This window comes from Lontra canadensis, unplaced genomic scaffold (assembly GCF_010015895.1).
Source record: "Lontra canadensis isolate GAN:19392208 unplaced genomic scaffold, GSC_riverotter_1.0 scaffold17, whole genome shotgun sequence".
NCBI classification, from domain to species: domain Eukaryota; kingdom Metazoa; phylum Chordata; class Mammalia; order Carnivora; family Mustelidae; genus Lontra; species Lontra canadensis.
This window is the reverse complement of record NW_022631011.1, coordinates 9,053,001-9,080,069: the sequence shown is the minus strand read 5'-3', so window position 1 is coordinate 9,080,069 and position 27,069 is coordinate 9,053,001. Positions and strand designations below refer to the sequence as shown.

Here is a 27,069-nt window from a genome sequence, read left to right as displayed (position 1 = left end):
ACAGTTGATCCATGGATGAATTCTGAAAATTAAAAAAAAAAAAAAAAATCACATCCCGTAGGTTGTAAATTCTTCCAGGAACTGTTTTACTGTCTGCTTTTCAGGAATTAAAATAATAATAATAATAATAATAATAATAATAACAACAACAACAACAATAATTATCACCATCATCATCAACATCATCTTTTTGAAAAGCCACAAGTTTAAAAATCAAACTGCTGAGGAAAGCAGCAGCGATGGATTTTATTGTATTTATTTGTTCTTTTTGTTGTTGTTGTTGATTATGCTTCTTTTAAAATTTTTAACATCTGGTATATTTTTTTATCATTAATGAGCACAACACTGATACACTACTATTAACTAAAGTCCATAGTCTATTCAGATTTCTACAGTTTTTACCTAATGTCTATTTTCTATTCCAAGAGTCCATCTAGGATAATACATTACATTTAGTTATCCTGTTACCTCAGGTTCTTCTTGACTGTGGCTGTTTCTCAGATGTCTCTTGTTTTTGATGACCTTGATAGCTTTGAGGAGTACTGATCAAATATTTGGTAGGCTGCCCCACTGCTAGAAATTTTCTGATGTTTTTCTCATGACAGAACTGGGGATATGGGTTTGGGGGAGGAAAACCATAGAGTTAAAGTGCCATTTTTATTACATCATATTAAAGTTATATCCTAACAATATGATTTGTGACTACTGATGTTGACTACTGTCTGGCTGAGGAAGTGTTTATCAAGTTTCTCCACTGTAAAGTTCATCCTGTTTTTCCTCCTTTCAACACTTACTCTTTGGAAAAAAGCCACTACGTGCAGCCCACATGTCAAGAGTAGGGAGTTATATGCTCCACTTCCTTGAAGATAGGGTATCTACATAAATTACTTGGAATTATTTTGCACCAGAAATTTGTCTCTTCTCTCCCATATATTAACTTTTTCAATAACTTGTATCCAAATGGAACCACTAATATTTATTTTATACTTTGTGTTATAATCCCACACTATTTATACTATTGCTTGCATTTTTCCAGCTTTGGTCATTAGGAGCTCTTTCAGTTGGCCCCTGTGTTCCTTTGACATGTCCCCACCATTGTGGGGGTTTGTGATTTTTTCCCCTTTAGGTACTACAAAGTGTTCAGTGGTCATCTTTATATTTCCTGTTCCAATCCTGGAATCAGCTATTTCTCCAAAGGTCTTACTCCTTTTATTAGAGAATGGTATTAAAGACTAAGATTTGGATGGTAGATATATTTGTTGCCACTAGGGTATTGTTTCTTTTTGACTGCCAAAAAAGAATTATATGTAGTGGATACTAACCTGTGTATATTCACAAGTTGACAAATATTTCTGTATGTAAACATCTCTCTCTGAATTAAATTAAGCTAAACATGAGTTTGTACTGATACTGCCTTTGCTATATGGATCATTCTAGTCTTCCTTGCTGATCTGTATTCCCACTCCAATAGTGAGAATTCTAACATTTTTTAAGATTCTTTTTCTCTGATAACTGATTTTTTTAATCACGTTGGAACTAGGTATGCATATAATTTACTCTATTGAAAACTCAGTGTGCTCTTTCAAACGGAAGACATTTTTTATAAATTATCTATCTGATTCACATTACATCTTTCAGTATTATTACTCCCTATTCTCTAATTTCTCCTCCTGAAACCCTAAGGAGATACAGATGAAATTTTTTATTTTCTTTCTGTCTTTCATCTCTTTTACCTTATCTTTCATAATTTCCATCTCCTTATAGCTTTATACTGCATTCAGATGAATTCTATTTGCATCGTTTAACAATTTAACCCTGTTTCTTTCTTTACATTTTCTTTATATGTACTGCCATATAAATACCACCCAGAGAAAGATGTAAAACATTTCCAGGATCACAGAATGCTTCTTTATGTCCTTTTGAGTCAGTATTCCCCTAAAGGGTCCTCCATACCATAGATTACTCTTTTTGAATTTCATATGAATTAATTCCTGAGTTTATGCCATTTGTGTCTGGCTTTCCTTTTAACAGTTAATTTTGTTTAATTTGAGATAATTTTAGACTTATAGAATTGTTGCAAAAATAGCACAGAAAGTTCCCATAAACTTTTCACTCAGCTTCCCTTTCTGCTAACAGCTTATATAGCAATATGTTTTAGGTGAACATGAATAATCACTTAAATTAGGTATTTACCCATATGTTGAGTTGCTGGGTCATAAGGTATGCATGTTTTTAGCTTAATAGATTCTGTTAAACTGTTTTCCAAAGTGGGCATAGCAATCTGTAGTTCAACTCATCCATATATATAAGAATTTTAGTTTCTTTGCATCCTTGCCAACCCTTGCTACTGACAGCTTTCAGAATTTAAACATTCTGCTGGGTGTGTAATAGCATTTCATAGTGTTTTTAATTTTCATTTTTTCAAATACTCCTTGGCCATTTTGATGGCCTTTTACATTTTTGGTAAAGTACCTGTTCCAATCTTTTTCCTACTGTTTTATTTGATTGTCTTTCTCTCATTATTTGTAAGTATTTTGAATATATGCTGGAAAGGACTTTTTTCTCACTTTATGCACTGCAGACATTTTCTACTCTGTGAGTTACCTTTTGATTAATATGAAAATTAAAACAATGTTCCTAGAATAAAACATAGGAAAAATATATCCATGACCTTAGAATAGGCAAAATTTGTTAAGTATGACACAGAAAGAACTAACATTAAGGAAAATATTAGTAAATTTGATTTATAAAGCCATTTTACTTACTTTAAAAATTTTTAAAGATTTTTTTAAGCAATCTTTCTTCTTTTTTTTTTTTTTTTTTTTTTTTTTTTTTTTTGGTTATTGCTATTATGTGGGTTCATTATCTCTCCTGGAGATTTGTTTCTTCAAATGGTTTGTAGTTATTCCTCTCCTCCTCTTCCCATCCTATCCCCCTACCTGTCCCCCTTCCCCTTCTCCTCTCCTGTGGATCTCAATGATCATATTCATACCTCAGGATAATAATTCCAAGGTGTTTCCCCAGGTTTATGGGTAGAATTCTTCAGTCTCCATTTAATGGATAGGAAAATGCTTGACAACTCATAGATTTTACAGACAGCCCAGTTCCAGTTCTCACACAGCAGAGCTTTATGACTATACTGATCCAGCGTGAGTGGGAAGCAAGGAATTCTGAATTAATTCAATCTCCAGTTTTGACCAAAACATGTTTAACTCTGTATTTCCAAAACACAGAAATTTTAAGGCTACATCTAGTAACATCTCTGAAAAATGTAATTTAATAAATGCTAAAAAAGACTAGAGGTCAGTGTCTTAGTCATCTGTTTCCCTAGCATAGTACTATAGTTCACTGATTACATAAATAAATATGATTAGATTTCAGCTCTAATGAAGACTGAAGTGTGAGGAAGATATAGTTGGAATCCATTTTACTGAAGACTGCCTTTACAATGAGTCTGTTCTTATTTGTGTAAGTTATGACCATTTGACAAGAGTCCATGAGAAAGAGAATATGATAACCCTCTTGTCAATACCAAGGATGTGTCAATAATAGAAAAACTCTGTGCAGCCTGTCCTGGGAACAACAAAGCAGACAATACCCATTATCCATGTGTCATTTCCTGGTTGAGGACATAAAAACAGATCAGGGCAAAACCCAGTGCGTCTTTAAATTAGTGGCACAGATCGATGCCCATATTTCTCAGTGTCATGTTTCATTATGTTGAACTATTTATGTCATCGTAACCCAAGGCATCTTAATGCAACCTGACATCCAGGTTATGTTGCATTAAAAAAAATAAGAAGCTATTGCATTTTGTTAATGGGCTGGAAAACATTCCAAATCTCTTTTTTTTTTTTCTGCTTGGAATAGGGTTACCACATTGTGTGTATGTGGGGGGTACAGTTCTGTATTAAAATTTGAAAGGTCAGATACCCTCAACCTAAGTCTGTCAAAAATATTCCTTTTGCTTGGCCTCTCACTCCTATTTTATGCCAGTAATAGAGGTTTCAAGATTAGTTTGGGGATGGTAAAATTGTTGTTCTTTATAGTGTTTAGAGATGACCACTTAAAGACCAGCTTTAGACTGATGACCAGCTCAGGTCATATCATTCCTACTGATATGGCATATTTTTATATCCTAATAATATAGATTTTTGAGTATATATCCTAGCTCTTTCAAATATCCTACATTTCTTCAGGATAGGGACTAGTTTTATTACTGTAGTTTAGTGATTCTCTAATCTTCAGTGTCCATAAAAATAATTTAGAGACTGTTTAGAAATTTAGAACCTTGTCATACTACCAGAGACTTTGATATAGTAGGTCTGAAGTGGGAATCAGTAGTCTGCATTTGTACTAAAAAGCTGCAGGAGAGTAAATATCAAGAATACCAAACTTAGGTACTGATATCATTATCAAATGGCTGAAAACTAAAGACAATGATATGACAAGAACATATCAAAAGCACTAGGAAAAATCAACACATTATCCATATGGAACAATAATATGAAAGATGGTTGATTTTCAGTCAGAAACAATGAAGGCCAGAAGACAATGGAATGGTCGTCTTTAGAGTGCTGAAAGAAGGAAAATGAAAACAAAAACAAAAACAAAAACTCTAGAATCCCCTAAAAGGGAAAGAAAAAAAGAAAAAAGAAAAAAAAACTCTAGAAGGGAAAAAAAAAAAAAAAAAACCCACCAGAATCTATATGCAGTGAAATATCCTTTAAAAATGAGGGTGAAATAGACATTTGCAGATAAATGAAAGCTGAGAAAATTTGTTGCTCGCAGACCTGCACTATGAGAGATATTAAAGGAAATTCATCAAGCCAAAGGGAAATGATATCAGATAGAAATCTGGTTCCACAAGAAGAAATGAAAAGCACTAGCAATGGAAGGCATACAAATTAATATAGAAGACTCACTTTCAAATTTTCTTTTCTTAATTTCTTCAGAGGGCAAATAAACTCTTTAAAACAAAAATGACATCATTATAAGGTAAAGCTAAATAAAACATATAACAATAGTACTACAAAAGGTGGTGGTATAATAAGAATAAACTGATTTTATGTAATATTGTATGTGCCTGATTATCACCAACTTAAAAGAAATGCCAAAAATGGAATGTTTACTAAAAAAATAATAAACTGATTTGATGTTCTTACATTTGTAAATTGCAAGTGTGAAGTGTGAAGTGTGAGCCGGTAAAATATTAGTTCTAAGGATACTTTTATAAATTAAAGATACATATTATAATTCCTAGCATGCCAAGGAAAAGTAATAATAAGAAGTGTAGCAAAACAGCCAATAGAGGAAATAAAAAAGAATTCTAAAATGATTTAATTAACCTCTCAAAATGGCAAAAATAAAAACAAAATGGAGAAGTTAATAGAACATAAATAATATGATAGATTTAAACTCAAGCATATAAATAATTGTATTAAATGCAAATAAACTAAAAGTCAAGGGACAGAGATTGTCAGATTGGTTATAAAAGTAAAATATATACAGTCAATAAGTCATAATCTAAGTGTAAACAGGTTGAATACAATCATAGATGAAGTGTTAATACCTTCTCATAGTAGTTAATAGGATAAATAAGCAGAAATTCGTTTAGGATATACAGAATTGAAACAACATTAAAACCAACAAGACTTAATTGACATTAACAGATCACCACACCCAACAACTGCAGAATAATATTATTTTCAAATGCACATGGAACATCCATCAAGCTAGATCATATATCGATCCATAAAATGCATCTCATAAATTTCAAGAAATTGAAATCTTATAAAATATGTCTTCTGATCATGGTGGAATTAACTTAAATTAAAAAATGCTTAAATTAATAAGAGGCATAGAAAAACCTCCAAATATTTGGAAATTAAAGAATACATTTCTAAATAACCCATATCAAAGAAGAAATTATAAGGAAATTAGGAAATGTTTTGAATTATGATAAAGGTACTGAAAATCTTTAGATCTTGTGGACACAAAAAAGCACTAACCATAAAAAAGACCAGGTTGACCTTGAATGTGTGAAATTAAAAAGCTTGACATTATCAAGTGAAGGTATGGAACAACTGAAACTTTCACATGGTGATGGTGGGAATATTAAATGGTACAGATAATCATTTGAGAAAACTGGTTATTTTTCTTTTAAAGCTAGACACACCTACCCCATGACCCAGTACTGTCATGCCTAACTGTTTAAGTGGAATAAAAGCATTTGTCTATGAATGACATATAAGTATGTCACGTGGTTTTATTCACAGCAGTCAGAAACTGGAAACCACTCAGATATCTATCAATAAGACTATGGATAAACAAATCATGGTATATTCATTTAATGGGGTACTTACTACTCAGCAATAAAAATGAACAAACTGCTGAGGCCCCGAGATTGATCTCACAGACTTTATGTTGAGAGGAAAATGCCATTATACAAAAGCATACCCTGTGTGACCCCATTTATATGACATTCTGGAACAGACAAAATTAATCTCTGGGGACTGGAAGTCAAGATCAGTGGTAACCTGGACCAGTCTGGGATTGACTGCTAAGGAGCCCCAAAAGCCGGGGTGCAAGAAATGTTGTATGTCTCCACTGGGATGAAGGCTACATGGGTGTATCTGTTTGTCAAAATTCATCAAAATAAGTATCTAAAATTTGTGCATTTTATCTCATGAAAACTATACTTCAATAAAGCATCTTAATCACTTGCAAAGCATTTGGGCATACAAATTCCTGGGCTCATTTTGCAAAGACTCTGAATCAGTGGGTCTGTGTGAGAACTAGTTAATCTGAATTTTTAGCAAGGGGTCCTGGTCGATCCTAATGCCTGTGGTTCATCCATTACACGCTTGAAGGTAGTAATCAACATAATATTGGATGTCCAGAAGTGCTGATCACATTTTACAAAGGTAAATGAATTAATCATAACTTACAGTGAATTGGTTGTCTCTGAATTCTCAGTTTCAAAGGAAATACATTAAACTTTTTTCTTTTCTTTTTTTAACTCCCAAATCTCAAGCTTTATGAGTTTCCTCCAAACCAGATAAAGCAAACTCATCCTTCATTCATGCCACAATACTTCCAGCATTTGCTTTTGCTAATGGGTTTTTTCCCACCAGAAAAACCTCTCTTGGCCTTTCTGTCGGCCTTGTTTCCTCTCCTTGGAAAGCCCAGTGACATGAAACCCTTTCCAACTAGGCCTGTTGCTAGAATTTAACTAATAATGATCTCCCCTTTTTAAAACTCCTGTAGTTCTTACTGGTTGATCTATTCAGTCTGGCACTTGCACACATACCAAACTGTACGGTTCTCTCTTTCCCATGTGAGTCTTTTCGATAATAATGTAAAAAAATATTAGTGACAACAGTCCTACTTCTTGGCTTCTCCTAGCTGGTCTTTCCCTCCCACCATGCTAAGTAAAACTAAAATATTTGATAATTATTTCTAAGTAAAGAACACAGGACTTGAGATTCAATGGGAGTTGGAATTCCAATGCTGGCACCCACAAACTTTGTGATGCTGGGAAACTCACTTGTCTTCATCTATAAAAATGAGAACAGTAATTCTTTCTTCATAAAGTTATTGCAAGGATTAAATGGAGTAAAGCACATAAGCCACTTAGCCCCGTCTCGTGTTTTATAACCGTTAAGCAAATGATTGTTGACAAGATTGTTGTTGCTGATATGCCATTATTGTGTAGTTGTGATATTATTATTTGTGTTGTTAAAGACCATACAATATTAAGACTGTAGGGGAATTTAGAATTATATAATCCAATCCATTTGTTCTTGTAATTAGAAAACAGGTCGGAGAGGAAGAACCTATTGATTGGTTCTTTTGTCTTAAAAGAATAGTATTCAAATTTCAAAGGTTATGTTCTGATTTACATTATGTTGCAATTTTAATACCTATTTGCTATGTACAGATAATATTTTTCCATTAAAAGAGGAAAATATCTCCATGTAAATGAAAGCAGTTTATACCTAGATAAGAAATAGAATTACCCAGTTGTTTTGTTTTATTTTCTTATCTAGGTATAAACCGCTTTCTTTAAAATACAGACCCTGAAAGATATAGGAGGGAAAGCCTCTGCCAACCGTGCTCTGACTGCCTGTATGTCAGACATAGATTCTCACATATTCACAAAGATTCAGGTCAACCTCAGTCAAAGAATCAATAATTGACTTGGTTACTAACTGTTCACCTTGTAACTGTGATCACAACACTCACAGTACATCTAACCTATTTTGGTCCTGAACTCTTAGTTGGTTGCTTAATTCTTGACCAGAAAGTTAAATGTCTTGCCCTGAAAATGTCCTGCCTCCGGATTCAGAGCCCACCACAACTCACTAGTGAGCCTATTTCCTCGCCATCATTAAGGGTGCACAAATCGCCATGCTGAGAGGAAGTCTATATGGAAATTTGCAGATGGTGAGAGAAAGAGAGGAGAGAGGTAGGATCTGATGCATGAAAGACAGAAGTTTTAGATATTGAGTCTCTAAGAATGAATGAATTAGGGTCTGCGAAAGTGGATGCCCTGAGCAGTGTGCATAAGGTACGCACTGGCCAGTAGCTGTCTTGTCTTCACTATAGCACTCATCCTATTTTCCTCTGGAACGTTGGGCAGATTTTTAAAAGTCAATGAACTCCCGGGTGGTGCTGCAGTCACCGCCCTGTTTCTTTTCCCTCGCCTTGGGGCTCCCTGGGTGTCTGTGGTTAAGTGCTCTAAGAGCTGCTGATTATTGTGATTTCCTTTAACCAGCTCAACACATTCTTTGCTTTTCAGTTGTTGATGTCAGTCCTAATGTGTTGGGCCAAACACATTGGAACTTGTTAAGATTCTCCAAATAGCTTCTTTGTGCTGGAGAAATCACACCACTGACAGGCCCTCCTCTCCGGGCTCCCTGGAGTTTTTTATGCATGTGCTATGCCCCCTACTGTCCCCATCACTCTGTCTCACAGAGGAACTGACATTTAGAGCCAGAGCTCAGATACCAAAAACACATTATTTTTTAAAACTTCATTTCTTTCTATATTTCCCCCTTAGTCCATTCAAATGCTGAACGTAATAAAGTTGCCAAAACTCTCCCTCCATTGGAGTGAAAACCATTCATTTGTCGTCTCAATTTAAGATTCCTGACTCCAAATAGAAGGATATTCTCTGTGGACGTAATGGGACATTTAGCAATTCATTCATTTTCTTCACATGCTACTTATTTAGGCGCTCAGCGGTTGGCGGCTTTGATGTGGAGTGGTGAAATTATAAAGACATTACATATCATAAAAATATAAATGAAAGAAAACACAGACCCTCTTTTATATCAGGCTAAATTGACTGCTGTCATATTAAGGGTATTTTGTTTTATAAATTATACCCGTTTCAAGGTATTCCCTTGAGTGAGTCACTGCTTTGTCTTTTATTTCCTTTTTCTTCCTTCCTTCCTTTTTTTTTTTTTTAAACAAAATAGGCTTTTTCTTTCCAGTATATTGATGTAAAGAACTACAAAGGGCTCCAATATAGAAATTAATGTCTCTGATACCAAACTTCATTTGGAATCTGCCATATTGGGCCAGTAAGGCAGTCATGTCATGCATGACTTGTCAATTCTAACTAACATTGTTGTATGTTGAACATAACAAAAGAGCTTTGGAATAAAACCAAATTCATGAATTATATTCTTCAACATTTAGTTTCCTGAAAAAGTTCCCCAAGTATGACTACCTGTCTTAGTCAGTTTGGGCTGCTATGACAAAATACCACAGACTATAAACAACAGATATTTCCTTCTCACAGTTCCAGAGGATGGAAGTCCAAGATCAGGGTGGCAGCCTGGTTGATTGAGAGCCCTCTTCGGAGTGGCAGACCTCTCCTTATATTCTCACATGGCAACTCTGTCAGCCCTCTTTTATAAGGACATGAATCCCATTCAGAAGAGCTCCACTCATGACCTAATCACCTCCCCAAGACCTCACCTCCTAGTATCTTCTCTTTGGAGGTTATGTTTCCAACACAGGAATTTTGAAGGGATACAAATATTTATACTATAGCACTACCTCTTTAATATTTGCTTCATGAAGCTAAGATTGCTTATACTAATAACTCCTTCAATAACCTATTCTGTTCCTATTCTTCATAATTGCACTTAATCCTATTTCCAGGTTTGCTTCCTGCTGGGCGGACATGTCCAGCAAGGAGCTCCAAGATAGAAGGCAGAGCCACCTGAACCAGGGGTGTCACAGGGACCATGTGTGGGGTTGGCCTGTACATAGGATCAGGTAAGGGACCTTTTTTTGTTCCTACTGGAAAGACATGAAATTGAGTTTGTCAAGCAGATGAAGGAGCTGGGAGAGAGTTGTGGGGTCACGGATGTCAAAGTACAGAAGAGAAGAATGAAGGAAAGATTCAGCTGAGAGATGCTAGGTCAGAAGGAATGAGGGGAGTAGGAGAAATTCTAAGGCCAGCATAAGGTACAAAAGCAAAGATGGGCTTTGTTGTGAACAGTCTGAGATAAAATTAGGTGCAAGATCTTTCTCATTGCTTATTATTTTTAAATGTTAGAAACTCTCTTATTATTGACCATTTTTGTCTTGAGTTGGCTGTCATCACTAGCCAAGAATAATGCCATTTAGGAGTAAGTGTGTCCTGTGATTTTATGATTTGACTTATTATTTTATTCAGGCTTCAAGAAAGACTTATTAGTATTAGAGTATTCAGTGAGAAATACAGGTTTCCCCTCTCCATTCCTTCCCCTCCTTTTGAACGGATCACGGCTTGTGTTGCACCCTCAAATAAAAGACCCAACTCCTCAGTTTATTGAGCTGAAATTATCTTGGTGTTCTTCAGCCTGTGCCTTGGGGTTCAGGGGTGGTTCATCACTGGGGAGTTTCTCCTAGTGACAGACTCCCAATGAATACCCAGGCTCTTGACTCCCAGCCTGAACTCCTGTCCTTGGGCCATATGGCCCTTGGTTTAGAGGTAAGGGCCATGATGGCTTAGACACCCTCACCCCTCTCCCCCCCTGCCTTATTAGAGCTTATCTGGTAACTTTGGCAATGATTTGCAAATTACAGCGTAATAAGTTCTTAATCCAGTTTTATTTTAACATCTTCATTAATTATATGGAAGAAGGAGACAACCACCCGCTAATTAAATTTTCAGATGTTGCTAAATTGGGAGGAGTTGCAAACCCAGCCGAGAGCCAAAATGCAACATAAACGAACCTGGAGAAGTTAAGGGGAAGTGCAGGTACCTCTACCTCAGAATGAGGTTAAAATTAGAAACAAAAACATGGAGGTTATCTCGAAAGGAGATGTGGCAGCTCCGTAAACTCAGGGGTGGGGAACAGCCTCAGGGAGTCAGGCAGATCATGGACTGTGATGGAGCAAAGGCAGGAGGCTCAGGGTGCCAGGGTGCCAGATGTCCATTTTCTCCTCCCAGAAAGGAGCCCTGCCTCCAGTCTGGTAGCTGTGTCTGACAGACTTCAGGCCCGATGCTTTTGGTCACCATGGCCTGTGAAAACAACGAGAGGGAGCATGCCAGCCACTCAGGGGGTGTGCAAAGATTTGTTTCTTGCATTCCTCACAGTGCCTTGTCCCTGCCTGGGCACAGGGCAGATGCTAAAGATTGAATTAATTAATGTATGTGAAAATGGTTTAGAAAAAAATAAAAAGCACTATGGGAAGAGAAAAGATTATTGTTTTTCTTTACAGCAATGATAATTATTATCAATCTTTGTTAAGTTAAATTTAATTGAAGTTGATTAGGGGGAAAAGTGGCATATGTGGGCAAAGAGAGCAGAAAAGAAACAACAGCCAGAATGATTAGCGTGGGTTTCTCCTCCTAACTGCACTTGCTCCATTTCTAGGGACGTTACTTAGGTTGCTAGGAGGCTGAGGCCCTTTGATGACAGTGACAGACCTCTGTCCCAGGAGAGGACACCAGAGGGCTTTTATTAGCCCCTTGAGGACAGGTTATGTGGAGAATTCAGTTAGGAAGAGTGGCTGCTGGGGCCAAGGTGGAACATTTGAGCACTGTAAAGATCGTCACCCTCACATGAAGGAAACATTTTTGACTCCCTCACCCTACTCACGATGGCTTCCCAGCTTTAGTCACATTGACCTTCAGTCAAGTCCCCATCGTGGACACATAGTCTCACTGCAGCATAACTGTATAATTCAAGCCATACACATTCATTCCTGGCCTCGGCCACCAAATATCACCACAGATGCTACTGTGACCCCTATTAGTATCTCTTCAACTACATGCCATTGGTTACAAAGGATGCTAAATGAATGAGTCTGTGAAAGGGATTTCCAGGGCACCCCATCCCCAGAGCTGGATAAAACCCTGAAAGATAGTCCTTGTCTTACTAAAAGGAAGAAGCAATTTCACCATATGAAAAATAGCAGAATCACTAAGATTTTCTCTTCCTACAGTAGAGTTTTATTTTCTTCCCTATACTAGATTCTGATAGGCCATGGAATATTGCTTCTCTTTTCCTCATATCTTCGGCAATGACTAGCAGAGGGTAAACACAAAAAGGGAACTCAGTAACTGACGGATGGCATTTTAGAAAATTAGTGCTTCTCCCAAGTGCCTACTTATCCCCATTTAGGGGGGAAAAAAAGGACAAATACGCTACCTTTTACAACTCTCTGTAAGTAACAAAAGGCTGTAGGTAAATAAGACACATCTTTTTAGTCCAATAAAAGGAAGGTAGATCTTCCACAGAAAGCATCAGGTAGATGGCTCTGCTGAGAAAGCATTGGCTTTTGTCACCTCCTGGCTCCTACCTGGTAAGTCAGGAAGTGGAAGAAATGAAAATAGCCAACTAATAAATTTCGGATTATATGGAAAGAGGCTAATTGGTCTTTCACCTTACTTTCCCTGTCATTCCTTCAGGGATTAGGTTAAGCCTCTGTATATGTTTCATCAGGGAGCCATCGGGATTATACCTCGCCTCTCTGTCTATCATGCTGACAGCACCTGTAATGTTGACTCAATTTTTATAAGCCCTACCACTTGTCACGCAACATCTTGTAGTCAAAACAGGTATATAATTTATGGCGCCCAAAGCAGTTGTTAGTGTAAAAGAATTAACTAGGAAGGAGGCATGTGCACTAGGACAGTCACTGAATCCTTAAATGGCTATTCCAGCCTACTTTGTGGGGATTGGGTTTTTTTCCTTTGCAGTTCCTGAGCAAAGGATAGACACATTTGTCATTCAGCATGGTGTCATTTCCCACTTAGGAAAGAAAAACTTAAAAAAAAAAAAAGACTACCTTAAGTTAAAAAACAAACAAACAAAAAAATAGTAGAGAGAGCTAGGGTTTGGCAGTGAGCCTAGGGAGTCAGCATCTAGGGAGATGCCTGGTGAGTGAGGGACAGGATGAGGGTGAGTTGCAGGGGTGGTGATAGATTTGAGGTGTCAGGTGGAATGAGGCACAGGAGGAGTTGAGGCTGGTTAGGGTTGTCAGGATAACTACTCTCAGGATAACTAGTGGGACACTTTCTCTGGAAGTTGCAGGCTAAGATGGAATAAGAAGCTTGAGTCAATCTCTGGGAGATATCAGGACAAGCATCTGTAGGGTTTTCTGTTTCCAAGGATGATCAAGCATAGCCAGTGTTCAGGCTCTGAGGTTCTGCAGGGTGGGATAGCATCTCCCAACTGACCCAGGAATTTAAGCTTGAATTGTGTCCCCCCCCCCCAAAAGATATATGGAAGTCTTGACTCCTGGCACCTGAGAAGGTGACCTTATTTGGAGATAAAGTCTTTTACAGAAGTAATCAAGTTAAAATGAGGTTGTTAGGGTAAACCCTAAATCAATGCAACTGGTGTCTTTATTATATTATCCCTTATATTAAAAAGGGGGAATCTGGGCACAGAAACTTGCACATAGAAAAACATCATGTAAAGATGAAGGTAGAGATTAAGGTGATGTGACAACAAGCCAAGGAATACCAAAGATTATTAATGAACCTCTGGAAGGTAAGGGAGAGGCATGAAACAGATTCTCCCTCAGAACCCCCAGAAGGAACGAATCCTGTGGTGTCTTGATCTCAGACTTCCGGCTTCCAGAATTGTGAGAAAACAAATTCCTATTGTTTAAACCACCATGTTTGTGGCACTTTGTTACAGCAGGCTTAGGAACCTAATACCTTAGGAAAGGTCAGCCACCCTCACCTGAATGAACCCATGGCTCTGAGGAAGTCACATTGGCTCAGCAGTTGCAATTCCACAAGGGAGGTATGATGTTCTTCACTCAAACAGAAATTTGTAGAGTCTGTCTGCAAGAAGAATCAGTGGTATTCAGACTTGTTCTTTAACTAGCATTCGAGAGAGATTAAGTAATTAGCCAAAGCCTACAGAGAATACATGGTGGTGGTGGGGCTAAGATCCAGCCCTCCTCTGTGAGGTACTCTATCTAAAAGTATTGCTCAATGATAATGTCAGGATGCATAGTAGGCTGTTAGGGGAATTCTTCTAGGGATCGGTCTCCCACCTTTCAACCCTTACCCTTGAGATGTCTTTCACATCACTCTACATTCATCTCCGCTTTTTCAGGCTCTTTTGATCTCAAGACAAGAGAATTCTTCTAAGCACGAATCATTTGTCAAACTTCCTCAGGAATGAAGCTTCTCACATAAGCAAATGTTCTAGGTTCCTGATACTCATCCTTAAAGTTGCTGTATTAATCTTCAAAAAATGTAACAAGTGGGATTATTTCTTAAATAGATCACGCAAGTTTAGACAGATATTCTTATTTCCTTAAGCACCATTTAAGTTATCACGATGGCTTAAGATCATTATTACTAATACCGATACACTCTGCTGTAACACAGAGAGGTTTTCTCTGTTTTTATGCCCCAAGCAATATCTAAACCGCTGTACTCTGTGAGGTTTTCAGTGGGAGAGTGTGGGAAAATATTGTAGTTATCCAGCGCTGCATAATGAATGACCTCAAACTTAGTAGCTTAAACCCACAATTTATTATTTCTCTCAATTCTGTACATCAGGAATTCAGACAGAGCTCAATTGGGCAATTACTTTACATCACATAATGATGAGCAGGATCATTCACGCTGTTGCTTTTAGCTGAGAGCTTGGCTGTGGCTGGGACATCCAAGATGGCACATCATCCTCCGGAGCCTCTTGCCTTTTTGTATTTGTTAACAGCATGGTGGGCGGACTCCAAAAGTAAAGACACAAAGGCTGCCAGTCCTCTTAAACTCTCTGGGGTCAAGCATTCCAGAATAATACTTCTGCCACATTCTGTTAGGCAAAGCAATTCCCAATGTCATCACAAGTTTAATGAGAAAGAGGGTGGTCTCCGACTTTTAGTGTGAGAAGTGATATGCTTTATAAAAAAAAAAATAGAGGACTTCTGGCAATCATATTTCAAGATGGCCACCGTAGAGATTAAATGGCATTAGATAAAATCTACACCAGCAAATTACCTCTAGGAACCCCTTCCTTTGCCAATGTGGAGATTAAAGTAACTGAGTACCACGTTTTAATAGCTGTGTTGCCAGGTCTGATAGATATCTTTGGATCCTGAAATTTAGGCTTGTAGCCCAAGTGAGATCGATCTTTTTCTTTTTTTAAAAAAATCTAAATCATCATAGAAGGAAATTAAGGTGATAAAGACAAAATTCTTATTACCTAACTAGAAGTCTGGAACCCAAAAAAAGAACAAACCCCAAAAGTCTCCCTTGTTGCAAAGACCTGGAAGGGGATAGCAGCTGTAGGGAGACAAAACATTTCCTTTCTAACTACTCTTATTTCTGCTTCACATCTCCTTTGGAGGGAGTCATCACCTGTGACTATTTTGTGCAATGGTCGTGTATGTTTTTAGTCAAATCTTACACATGCTTTTCATTTATGGTTTTGAATTTTCTGTGAGAAACTAGGAAATGACCTTATATAATGTGCCCAAATAAAAAGTGAGGTAAACTCTAAAAATGAGAAAAGATCACCTTCCATGAGAAGGTACATCATGACTAAACATTTTGAAATTTATTTTGGCTATTGGGGTTATTTTAGTTTCTTCCTAGAGTCTCATATATGTTCTAGTCTACTGTTCCCTTACATTGTACTCATCTTTAGGATCACCGGCAGAGTTTTTGAAAAACACATATTTCTGGGTGCACATCAGTATCTTATTAGATTTCAGGGTTTGGGGGGATTGGGCCCAGCACTGAAGGGAAAGAGAAAAAAGCAAAGGAGGCAGAGGAAAGAGAGTGATTTTATTCTGAAGATATAGGAAGAGATCCATATTTTTTTTCTATATTTCAGAAGTTGGAGAGTGAAATACAATAGTTGGTCAAAGTTTTGATGGAACAGGTCCCCGACAATGTATCAGATGTAAGTTCACAGAGGTGGGAAAAGCCCATGAAGAGGAAGTACTGATCTGTTCTAAGGCAGGTATAGGTGGAACTATGATAGGATTGGTTTGGGAGTGGTCAAGGGTATGTACCGGAAAGGAAAAGAAGAAAATGTTTGGCTTAAAGAATAGGGTAATTATAGAAAACTTGCTTATCAAAACAAACAAACGAACAAACAAACAAACAAAACAAAAACCAAGGTATGTGAACTGTGTTGGGGAGGCAGGCAACTTCCTGAGGTAAGCTGTTTCGGACCATAGTAACGACTGAAGTTGGCACCAATGGTGCCAATTCCTCCTTGGTAATATCAAAATCAGCCTTAATCTCCCTCTAATGGCCTCTACTGCTGAAGTTGTTTATGTGGCAATTCTCAGGAGTGGTTTTATTCTCCCCCTTTTCAGCATTTCCTGATCAACTGAGCTTCAGAACACCAGTTGGATCATGGTGAGGACATAGAAGATATTCAGACCTAAATTCTGATGCCTCTCGAAGTAGCGAGAATCATTTCTTTGGTTAATAATATTTAGCAGTCAGAGTAGAGTAGATGGCCATTTTTGGTGAGGCAGAGATTGAAAAGAAGGGGATGAGCACAGATGTGGAAGACTTGACATTGTTACCTGTTGATGTTGGTAACGGCCCATGAATTTAGAATGATAAGAGACGAAGGCATCTCAGAAATTACAGATGAAGAAACTGAAGGCAAGAGAGTAGTTACTTCTTGATTCTTCAGAGAGAATTCACAGTGGAATTAGAACAAGACCTCAGTACTCCTAGCTATGAGCCCAAGGCTTTTCCCTCTGCAATAGTTTCTTTGAACCTCAGCCACCATCATGTGTTTATAAAAAGCAGTCGAAATATCATGTTGGGGCAAGGGAGATGGAGGGAGTGTTTAGATTCCCATTTCACTAACTCAGATAATTTGATAGGGAGTCATCTTTGGCTTTATTTTAAGTTGTAAAGTTGACCTAATTGCCTCTGTAGTTGTTTTCATAGATTTTAATCACCAATGGTGGTAGCATGTTAATGTGAGGAACACCCATCTTTCAACCGTCTGAAGATATTCAGTAAGTGTGGAAAATGAACTTCTCTGAAATTCTCTTCTTTCTTGGTTGAAGAAGAGCTCGAGATTATGGACAGGTATATTTGGCATGCAGAATGTTACAAGCAAAGAGTTGTATATGAGGCTGCGTATTTTGAGAGGTGGTTTAGATATAGTTCAACTTATGCATTGAGTTTCTAAACCTAATTTCTAAATTCTAAATTTCCAAGCTATCACTAAAGTTTGTGTCCTGATTATAAGCTACATGTACCATGTGTGTTGGCTTGAGATATTTGGGAGGGCCTCACCAAGGAGGCAAGACTCAAATATCAAAGGTATAATAAAAAGAGTGAGGTATGTCCAGGGAGTTTTTGAAATAATGAGAGTGTTTTGTCTTTTTTGCTAGATGGAGGATATATAGATGTTTGTTTTGTTATGCTTTATAATCTATAGATACTTCATTCTTTTGTATCTACTCAATATTTTATCACCCTCTCAAAATAAAACAAAACAGAAAAGTAGTGAGATGGAATTTTTAGTGGGAAGAATAAGGGAAGTAGTTTATATGGGTATATGAGCCAGCTATTTGAATAAAAGGTGAGGACCCCGAAGTGGGGAAAAAGGGATTGAAGAGCAAAGTGAGAGACAAGACAGAACAGGAACTAGTACAAAGCATCTGAAAATGCCTTGTATATTTTGAGCTCTGAGCTGAGATGGTGTAATTTAATTGCAAGGTAATATGTTAAGTCAAGAGCAGCAGATTTTTAGCAACAAGTCAATAGTAAATATTCTAGCCTTTACAGACCATACTGTCTCTGTTTTAACTACTCAACTCTGCCTTTGTAAAGTGTAAGCAGCCACACACAATATATAAACAAAAGGGTACATCTGTGCTCCAAAAAAAACTGTATTGATAAACACTAAAATTTGAATAATTTTTTTACACCATAAAATATTATTTTTAATTTTTTTCCAAATAGTTAAAATCACTTAGCTCACAGGAAGTACAAAAACAGGGTCAGATTTGGCCCACGGGTTGTAGTTTTTCTACCCCTAAGTTAAGTGGCTATGATGCAATAAAGTAGTGAAACTGAGTGTATAGTTTGAAATATTAATTTTATCTACATTAACTTCTTGTCTCCATCTTTCTAATTCCTAGACTCTCCTTTAAGATTCAGCTTAATTTAGGTGCCTGGGTGGCTCAGTCGGTTGGGTGTCTGCTTTCAGCTTGGGTCATGATCATGGGATCCTAGGATCCAATCCAGTGCTGGGCTTCTTGCTCAAGAGGGAGCCTGCTTCTCCCTCTCCCTCTGCCCCTCCCCCCTGCTCATGTGAGAGTGCAGCACGGATGCGCTCTCTCTCAAATAAATAAATTAAAAATATATTTTTTAAAAAAGATTCAGCTTAATTTTTAAAAAATATTTTATTTATTTATTTGACAGAGATCACAAGTAGGCAGAGAGGCAGGCAGAAAGAGAGAGAGAGGGAAGCAGGCTCTCCACTGAGCAGAGAGCCCGATGCAGGACTCAATCCCGGGACCCGGAGATTATGACCTGAGCAGAAGGCAGCGGTTTAACCCACTGAGCCACCCAGGGGCCCTCAGCTTAATTTTTTGACTTGATTCTTTTAGAGAAATTTTAGATTTTCAACAAAATTGAGAAGGAGGTACAAAGATTTCCCTTATAACCTCTGCCCCTACGTATGCATAGCCTTCCCCATTGTTAGCCTCACTCACTGGAGTGGTACTTTTCTTTTGTAATCACGGATGAAGCTACACTGACATATCATAATCACCCAAAGTCCATAGTTTACCATCAGATTCACTCCTGTTATATACTCTGTGGATCTGGATAAATGTATAATGATATAAATCCATCACTGTAATATCATACAGAGTAGTTTTACTGCCCTAAAAATCCTCTGTGCTCTATTCATCTCTTTTACCTGCCACCCTTTGCAATCACTGATCTTTTTATTGTTTCCAAAGTTTTGCATTTTAAAGAATGTCATATAGTTGAAATCATATAGTATGTAGCCTTTTCTGATAGGCTGCTTTCTCTTAATAATATGTATTTAAGGTTCCTCTATGTTTTCTCATGGCTTGATAGCTTACCCTTTTTTAATGCTGGATAATATTCCATTGTCTGGATGTCCCACAGTTTATTTATCCATTGACCTACTAAAGGACATCTTGGTTGCTCCCAAATTTGGGCAGTTGTGAATATAGCTGCTAGAACCATCTGTGTGCGGGTTTTTATGTGGATGTTAAATTTTCAACTCCTTTGAGTAAATAAAAAGGATCACCATTGCTGGATCATATGGTAAGAGTTTGGTTTTGTAAGAAACCACCAAGCCAAAATGTCTTCCAAAATGGGTATAACATTTTACATTCCCACCAGCAATGAATGAGAGTTCCTTCAACATCCTCCCCAGAATTTGGTGTTCAGATTTTGGTCATTCTAATAGGTATGAAGTGGTGTCCTATTGTTGTTTTACTTTACATTTCCCTGATGGCATAGGATGTAGAGAAACTTTTCATATGCTATTTGCCATCTATATGTTTTTTTGGGTGAGGTGTCTGCTAAAGTCTTGTTCATTTTTTGATGGGGTTGTTTGTTTTCTTATTGTTAGGTTTTAAGAGTTCTTTGCATATTTTGGAGAACAGTCCTTTATCTGATGTGTTTTTGCAAATATTTTCTCCAATTTGCAAATATTTTTGTTCAATGATATTGAGATTGCCTTTCAGAGAGCAGAAGTTTTTAATTTTAATGAGGACCCTCTTATCAATTATTTATTTTACGGATCATGTCTTTTGGTGTTCTATCTAGAGGCATCACTGTACACACCCAAGGTCATCTAGATTTTCTCCTGTGTTAACTTCTAGTTTTATAGTTTTGCATTTTATATAAACCTAAGGCTTATGGTCCATTTTGAGTTAATTTTTGTGAAGGAGTAGGGTCTGTGTCTAGATTACCTTTTTTTTTTTTTTTTTCGCATGTGCATGTCCAGTTTTTCAACAAGCACCACTTGCTGAAAAAACTATCTTTGCTCCATTGTATTGGCTTTGCTTCTTTGTCAAGATCAGTTGACTGTATTTATGGGGGTCTATTTCTGGGATCTTCATTCTGTTCCACTGATCTATTTGTCTATTCATTTACCAATACCATACTGTCTTGATTACTGTAGCTTTATAGGAAGCCTTGAAGTTAGGTAGTGTTGTCCCTCCAACTTTCTTCTCCTTCAAGATTGTGTAGACTATTCTGAGTCTTTTACCTCTCATATAAACTTTCAAATCAATTTGTTAATATATGTTGAATAACTTACTTGGATTTTAAGACCGCATTGAAACTATAGATCAAGTTGGGAAGAAATGACATCTTGACAACCTTGAGTCTGTTCATCAACACAAAATATCTCTCAATCTCTTTAATTCTTTGATTTCATTCATCAGAATTTTATAGTTTTCCTCATATAGATCTTGCATATATTTTGTTAGATTTGTATCTAAATATTTCATTTTTGAGGATGTTAATATAAGTATAAATTAATATAAATATAAGTGTTTTTAATTTCAAATTCCACTTGCTCTTTATTGGCATATAGGAAAGTAATTGACTTTTGTATATTAACCTTGTATCTTGCAAGGATAATTACTATTTGTTGTAATTGCTTATTAGTTCCAGGAGAGGTTTTTTTGGTTGATTCTTTCAGATTTCTACATAGACCATCATGTTATCTATGAATAAAGACAGTTTTATATCTTCCTTCTTCCATCCCAATCTGTATGGCATTTATTTTATTTTCTTGACTTACCACATTAGCAAGGGCTTTCAGGACAATGTTGAAAAGGAGTGATGAGAGAGAACATCCTTGCCTTGTACCTGATCTTAGTTGGAATGCTTCAAGTTTCTCACCATTAAGTGTGATGGTAACTGTAGGTTTTTTGTAGATAGTCTTTAACAAGTTGAGAAAGTTCCCATCTATTCCTAATTTGCTGAGAGTTTTTATCATGAATGAGTTTGGATCAGTTCAATGTTTACTTTTCTCCAACACACCATGATCTTTCCTTAGGAACAAATAAATCCCAACTAATTGTGTGTGTATGTGTCTGTCTGTTTTCATTTGATGCTTATAGCCTTGTGACATATCTTAGTATTGAGACCCAGACAAAGTGTTATCCTTTCTTATTTCCCTCGAAGTGCCTAGCACAGTGCTCAATATGTAGCCTGTGGTCTATAACTATTTGACTTAATGCATGAAAGAATAAAATTGGAATTCATCCTGAAGTCATCAAATTAATTCTTCCTTAATGGTTCAGTATAAAGTGTACCAGAATTATACTAAACTTATAAGTTAATCAATGTGAATTACAGGAGTTCACACTTAATACAAATTAACAGCATTTAGAAGGTAGGTGAGTTCATTTTATAGTGATACTTGCAAATAAAACAGATCTATGTTCGAATTACAGTCTAATTAATCACATCCTATGTATCATTCAGTGTCTTGTCAGAAGAAATAACCAAGCCATTCTATGTATTCCAAACAGAGAAAAACAGTGTAGAAATGTAGTTTGCAGGCTTTCTGCTATGACAGTAGGGAAGAGAGTATATGAAAGCAAATGGGAACTGAGGGATAAGTGATACTCATGGCAGAGTTCACCCTGTGACTCCTCAGCATCCAGATACACCCCCTTCTGCTGTAGTCAAGTTTTTGTATAATGGTAATAAAATCGTCTTGCTTCCACCTAAGAGACTAATCCTCATGCTAATAAAGGTATGCATACCCTCTCCTAAAAAAAGCGGAGACACCAAATCCTGTCTATGTCTATGTTTTGGTAACGTTAAACTAGCCAGAATTCCATCTGTATATTCTATAACCTGAACACTAAATTCCCACAATTAACCATCACCAACTCTCCTTATATCAAGCTACAGAGGAAAGAGAGAGTAGAAAACTGACTGACACATACAAATATGTGCATAAAAAAGGAAATAGGTAAGCTCTTATTGATCTCAATTCTGAAAATGAACATGGGTCTGTAGTTCATATTTATAACTTCTTATCTTACAGTCCATTCATCCCTTTGCCTTTGCCCCCAGCCAGCATCTCGGTTTGTTACATTTCTTCCTCTGGTGGCAAACCCATATTTCATTTCCATAAGTCTTTATCTTTAGTAGACCTGATTTTATTGGGCTGCTATTGTTTTCATTTATTATTGAACTTAGATGTAGTAAGAGATGCCTAATGCATAGGAATACACTGTCAGTACTAGAATCCCTGGAATCACAACCCCCCACCCCATCTCCACTTGGCAGAGGGTAATCAACTCTGTGTTCCAGGGTCCCTCTCCCTCTGTTTTCCCCTGCTATCCCAACATGTGATAGGTTACTTTTCTTCCCTAATTAAACATTTTGAGCTGCGAGTCATTTGTAATGATTTATGGCAGCTGTGCTTTTGCCAATCTTACACAGTATTTTTCTTATTACTTAATTGTTTTAGCAGTGCTTCAGCCATTAGTTTCTGAGTTCTGAAAACAGGAAACAGAAGTCTTCTATTATAGACGCCTGCCTAATTAGCTCAGAGGCTGTCTAATGGGGGCTATTAAAAATGCAAATGAGGTGTGATCAAACAGTGAAAAGTTTGGTCCTGACAGAATATACTAATGCATTCCCCCCACCCTGCAAAATATACCATAATCCTGAATGTAGATTTCTCCCTTCCTTACCATGTGAAATAGCTTTTTTGTGGTGATTGGATTCTTTCTTCCTCACTGGGCAGGGCTACAATTTAAGAAAAGTACTTAGGGAAATCATTTTTATTTCCCACCCCTCAGTCTAAAGCAGTGGTTCTCAAACTTTAGTATGCCTCAGAATAACCTGGAGGGCTTATTAAAACAGATTCTTGAGACCACTCTCTGATTTTCAATTTGGTAGGTCTGGTAAAGGATCTAGGTACTTGCATTTCTAACCAGTTGCTAGGGATGCCAGAGTCATGTAGTATTTGTCCTTTTGTGACTTTGTGATGTCCTCAGCTTCATCCACATTGTCACGTATTATAGGATTTCCTTCTTTCTTAAGGCTGCATCCTCCCATGATATTCCACTGGACTGTTATACCACATTTTCTTTATGTATTCTTCTGTTGATAGACATTTAAGGTTGTTTCCACTTCTCGGCTATTGTGAATAATGCTTCAAGCAATGAACGTGGAAGTGCTAAGATCTCTTCAAGATCCTGATTTAAATTCTTTTGGATACTCAGAAGCATGATTCCTGGGGTCATGTGGTAGTTCAGTTGTTAATTTTGGGGGGAGCCTCCATACTGTTTTCCATAGTGACTGTACAATTTTGCATTCCCACCAACAGTGCACAAGTGTTCCAATTTCTGGATCTCCTTACCAACACTTATTGTCTTTTGTCTTTTTGATAATAGCCGTTCTAATAGGTGGGAGGTGATATCTCATATATTAAGATGTCCATACTACCCGAAGTGCTCTGTAGATTCAATGCTTTTGTTATCAAAATCCCAAAAGTATTTCCTACAGACATGGAAAAAAATAATTCTGTAGGGGTGCTTGGGTGGCTCAGTCGATGAAGTGTCTGCCTTCAGCTCAGGTCATGATCCCAGGGTCCTGGGATCAAGCCCCACGTGAGGCTCCCTGCTCAGGGGGAGCCTACTTCTCCCTTTCCTCCCTATTTGTTCTTTCTCTTGTATCATTACCTGTCTCTCTCTCTCTCAAATAAATAAATAAAAATAAAATCTTTTAAAAAAACTCTATAAAATTCATATGGAACCACATAAGTCTGAATAGCCAAAACAATCTTGAAAAAGAAGAATAAATCTGGATTCATCACACTTCTTGATTTCAAAATATACCACAAAGCTATAGTAATTAAAACAGTATGGTACTGACATGAAGACAGACATATATATCAATAGAAGAGAATAGAAAGTCCAGAAATATATATATATATATATATATATATATATATATATATATAGTCAACTGATGTTCAACAATGGTGCCAAGAATACACAATGGGGGAAAGATAGTCTCTTCAACAAACAATGGTGGGAAAATAGGTTAATCAATAAAATGAAAAGACAACTGAAGAATGGGAGAAAATGTGTAAGAAGCTCCTATGTCTCAACAGCAAAAAAAGCTAATAACCTGATTTAGAAATGGGCTAAAAACTTTAGTGGACATTTATCTAAAGAAGACATACAAGTGGCTAAATGTTATGAAAAGATGGCCAACATTGCTAATTATCAAAGAAATGTAACCCAAAGCCACAATAAGATATCACATCACGTCTATTGGGATGGCTTTTTCTTAATTAGCAATGAGAATGGCTTAGTTAAGCCAAGTGTTGACTCATTTGAACAGCTTTTCTGACCCTCTGTCAACCCAGATCAGGGTTACACGCACATTCTCTAAGATTATATTATTGTCATATGACCTGGCACATGATGGTGGATCTAGGTTTTGTGGAGTCTGAAGCTTATATAATTTGAGGAATCTTTGTTATAAGAAAGAATTGTAAGAATTAGTATAAATTTGAGTGAAGATCCCTGAAGTTTCTCAGTTAATTTGCCCTTGCACCACCTTATCAGTTCTGGATATCTTCCTCACTAGATAGTGAGTTCTTTGTGGACTAGGATTGAATCTTATTTGTCTCTGTGGTCCCATAACCTATGGTCCCCTGCCCTCATCTTGCTCCTGGCAGTGACCAAGGAGTTCCACTGCTTCTCTTTCTTCTTTCCTCTGTCTACTCACAGTTCAGGGCCTGATTATATTTGGACTCTTGAAAGAAAAGGATCTGAACAGGGCACTCGGCTCTGGTTATCCTTCTACTACTCTCTGTGGAAGCAGGTAGAAAGAGGAGGAAGAGGCCACGCTGGTGGCATTGTGCATGAGGGACGTACAACTTAGCCAAAGACCCTGAAGGAGGACATCAGCAATTAGTGTTCCATATGTTGGCCTCACAAAACAGTATTCTCCAGATTTGACAAGCTATAGTCAAGTGCTTTCTTTTCATCTCTTCATTGGTGTGTTAATGAAAAAGAAGCATCCTATTGATTGTAATTCTTAATGCTGCTGTTCACGCCTCACCCAGTGGACTTGAATATTCTGAGAAGGGCTCCAGCTTGAAGGTGCCCTGGCTGCCAGCCACCACTCTCCAGGTCTCCTCGCCTCTGGCAGCTCCTTTGTGGCTAGAATACAAAATGAGGGAGAGGCAGTGTGGGCCACAGTCTGCAGGTAGTTGGGGTGCTCTCACAGAAAACCTGAACATCTCAATGGCTCCCAAGAAGTAATCTGCTTTCCTTACTTCTCCCCTCAGTCTCCACCTCCAGAGTCTGGGCTCCTCCACTCTGACTCATGCTGAAGATTCTGCTTCCCTCATCAAACTGTTAGCTGGCAGGGGAGAGATTTCTCTTCTCTCCTGCCAATCATATCTCACAGAGAACCTGAGTTATGCTTTTAAGCAGAGGATTCCAAATCTCTCTGTCCTCACTGCTTCTTAACTATTCTGGAAAAATGGTTCATGGGCTGCCAAGCCTATCACAAAGGAAAAAGGAGCATGACAGACATTGAGGGCATTTCTGTTACCACCACAACCATGGCGTTTGTTCCAGAATAAAGGACCACAGGTGCCCTTGCTCCTGGATCACTTTTCTTGCCTGCCATGTGGCCTCTTGTCACTGGCTGCTCATCTTGCTACTTCTTCAATTCAGATGACCCTGACAGAACGTTATCCTTTAATTAGATAATTAGCACATCTCCACCGAACAGAATTTGTCCTTGTTGGGCTAGGGAAAGAAACTGCACATCATGGGGAAAAGAGGAAACACCAAGGCAATGTGCGGGAAGTGCAAAGAGAACTGGTTTGGCCTTTGTCAAGGGGCAGTTTGTGGCACGGTCGGCAGCTTTCAGAGCTACCCTTCCCAGGCAATGGCCGAGATCCGGTTCTTCACAGTTTGCAAACATACAGTGGTACTTGGGTTACTGAGGGAGGGACGGGTTGGACTCCTCCTTGGTGAGCTTGTACTTCTGCCTCTCTTTTCCTTCGCCTCTTCAGGCTTTATAACACTGGCCATCTTTCGCGCTAGATTTCTTCTGTACCCATCCCAACACTAAATCCTCTCCCTGCGGGACTGGTCCTGTATTGCTCAACTTCCCCAGCCCTTCTCGCTGGGCAGACACTGTCCTGAGCCGACAGCCCCAGAGGTGTCAGAATACAGCTCCAAGGCGAGGCATAATCATAGCATAGAGACCCACCACCTGCATGACCCCATGGGCTTCAGGGATGCTGACAATTACAGACCCTCAAAGACCAGGGGAGTATTCTTTCTGAAATGCTTCCAGGGTGAAAAAGACTAGTTTGGCACCTCTGTCTGGAGCTTTAAGAGTTATTTTTGTCCTTGAAGTCTAATAGCGGGTTATTGGTAATTATAGGAAAAAAAAATGGAGTGGAAATAAGGGGTTTTTGAGTTTGTTTTTTTTTTCTGGTTCCAGTATTATTTTTTGAATTTCCTATTCAGTTAGATACAACTCCTGAGATCATGACCTCTATGATTATAGCAGAAAAAGGCCACCATCATCCATGAGCCTATGATTTCTACTTT

At 37.7% G+C, this 27,069-nt stretch overlaps 1 long non-coding RNA gene across 1 annotated transcript in view; it reads right to left on the bottom strand.

Annotated features, from left to right (window-relative positions):
• Positions 1–477: 477 nt before the first annotated feature.
• LOC116868976 overlaps positions 478–27,069 on the bottom strand; it is a 61,555-nt gene continuing 34,963 nt past the window's right edge. Inside the window, exons 2-3 of the long non-coding RNA XR_004382927.1 lie at positions 14,202–14,305; positions 478–607 (exon numbers count right to left, since the gene is read on the bottom strand). This is a non-coding gene — a long non-coding RNA (uncharacterized LOC116868976). The remainder of the gene's footprint in view (positions 608–14,201; positions 14,306–27,069) is intronic.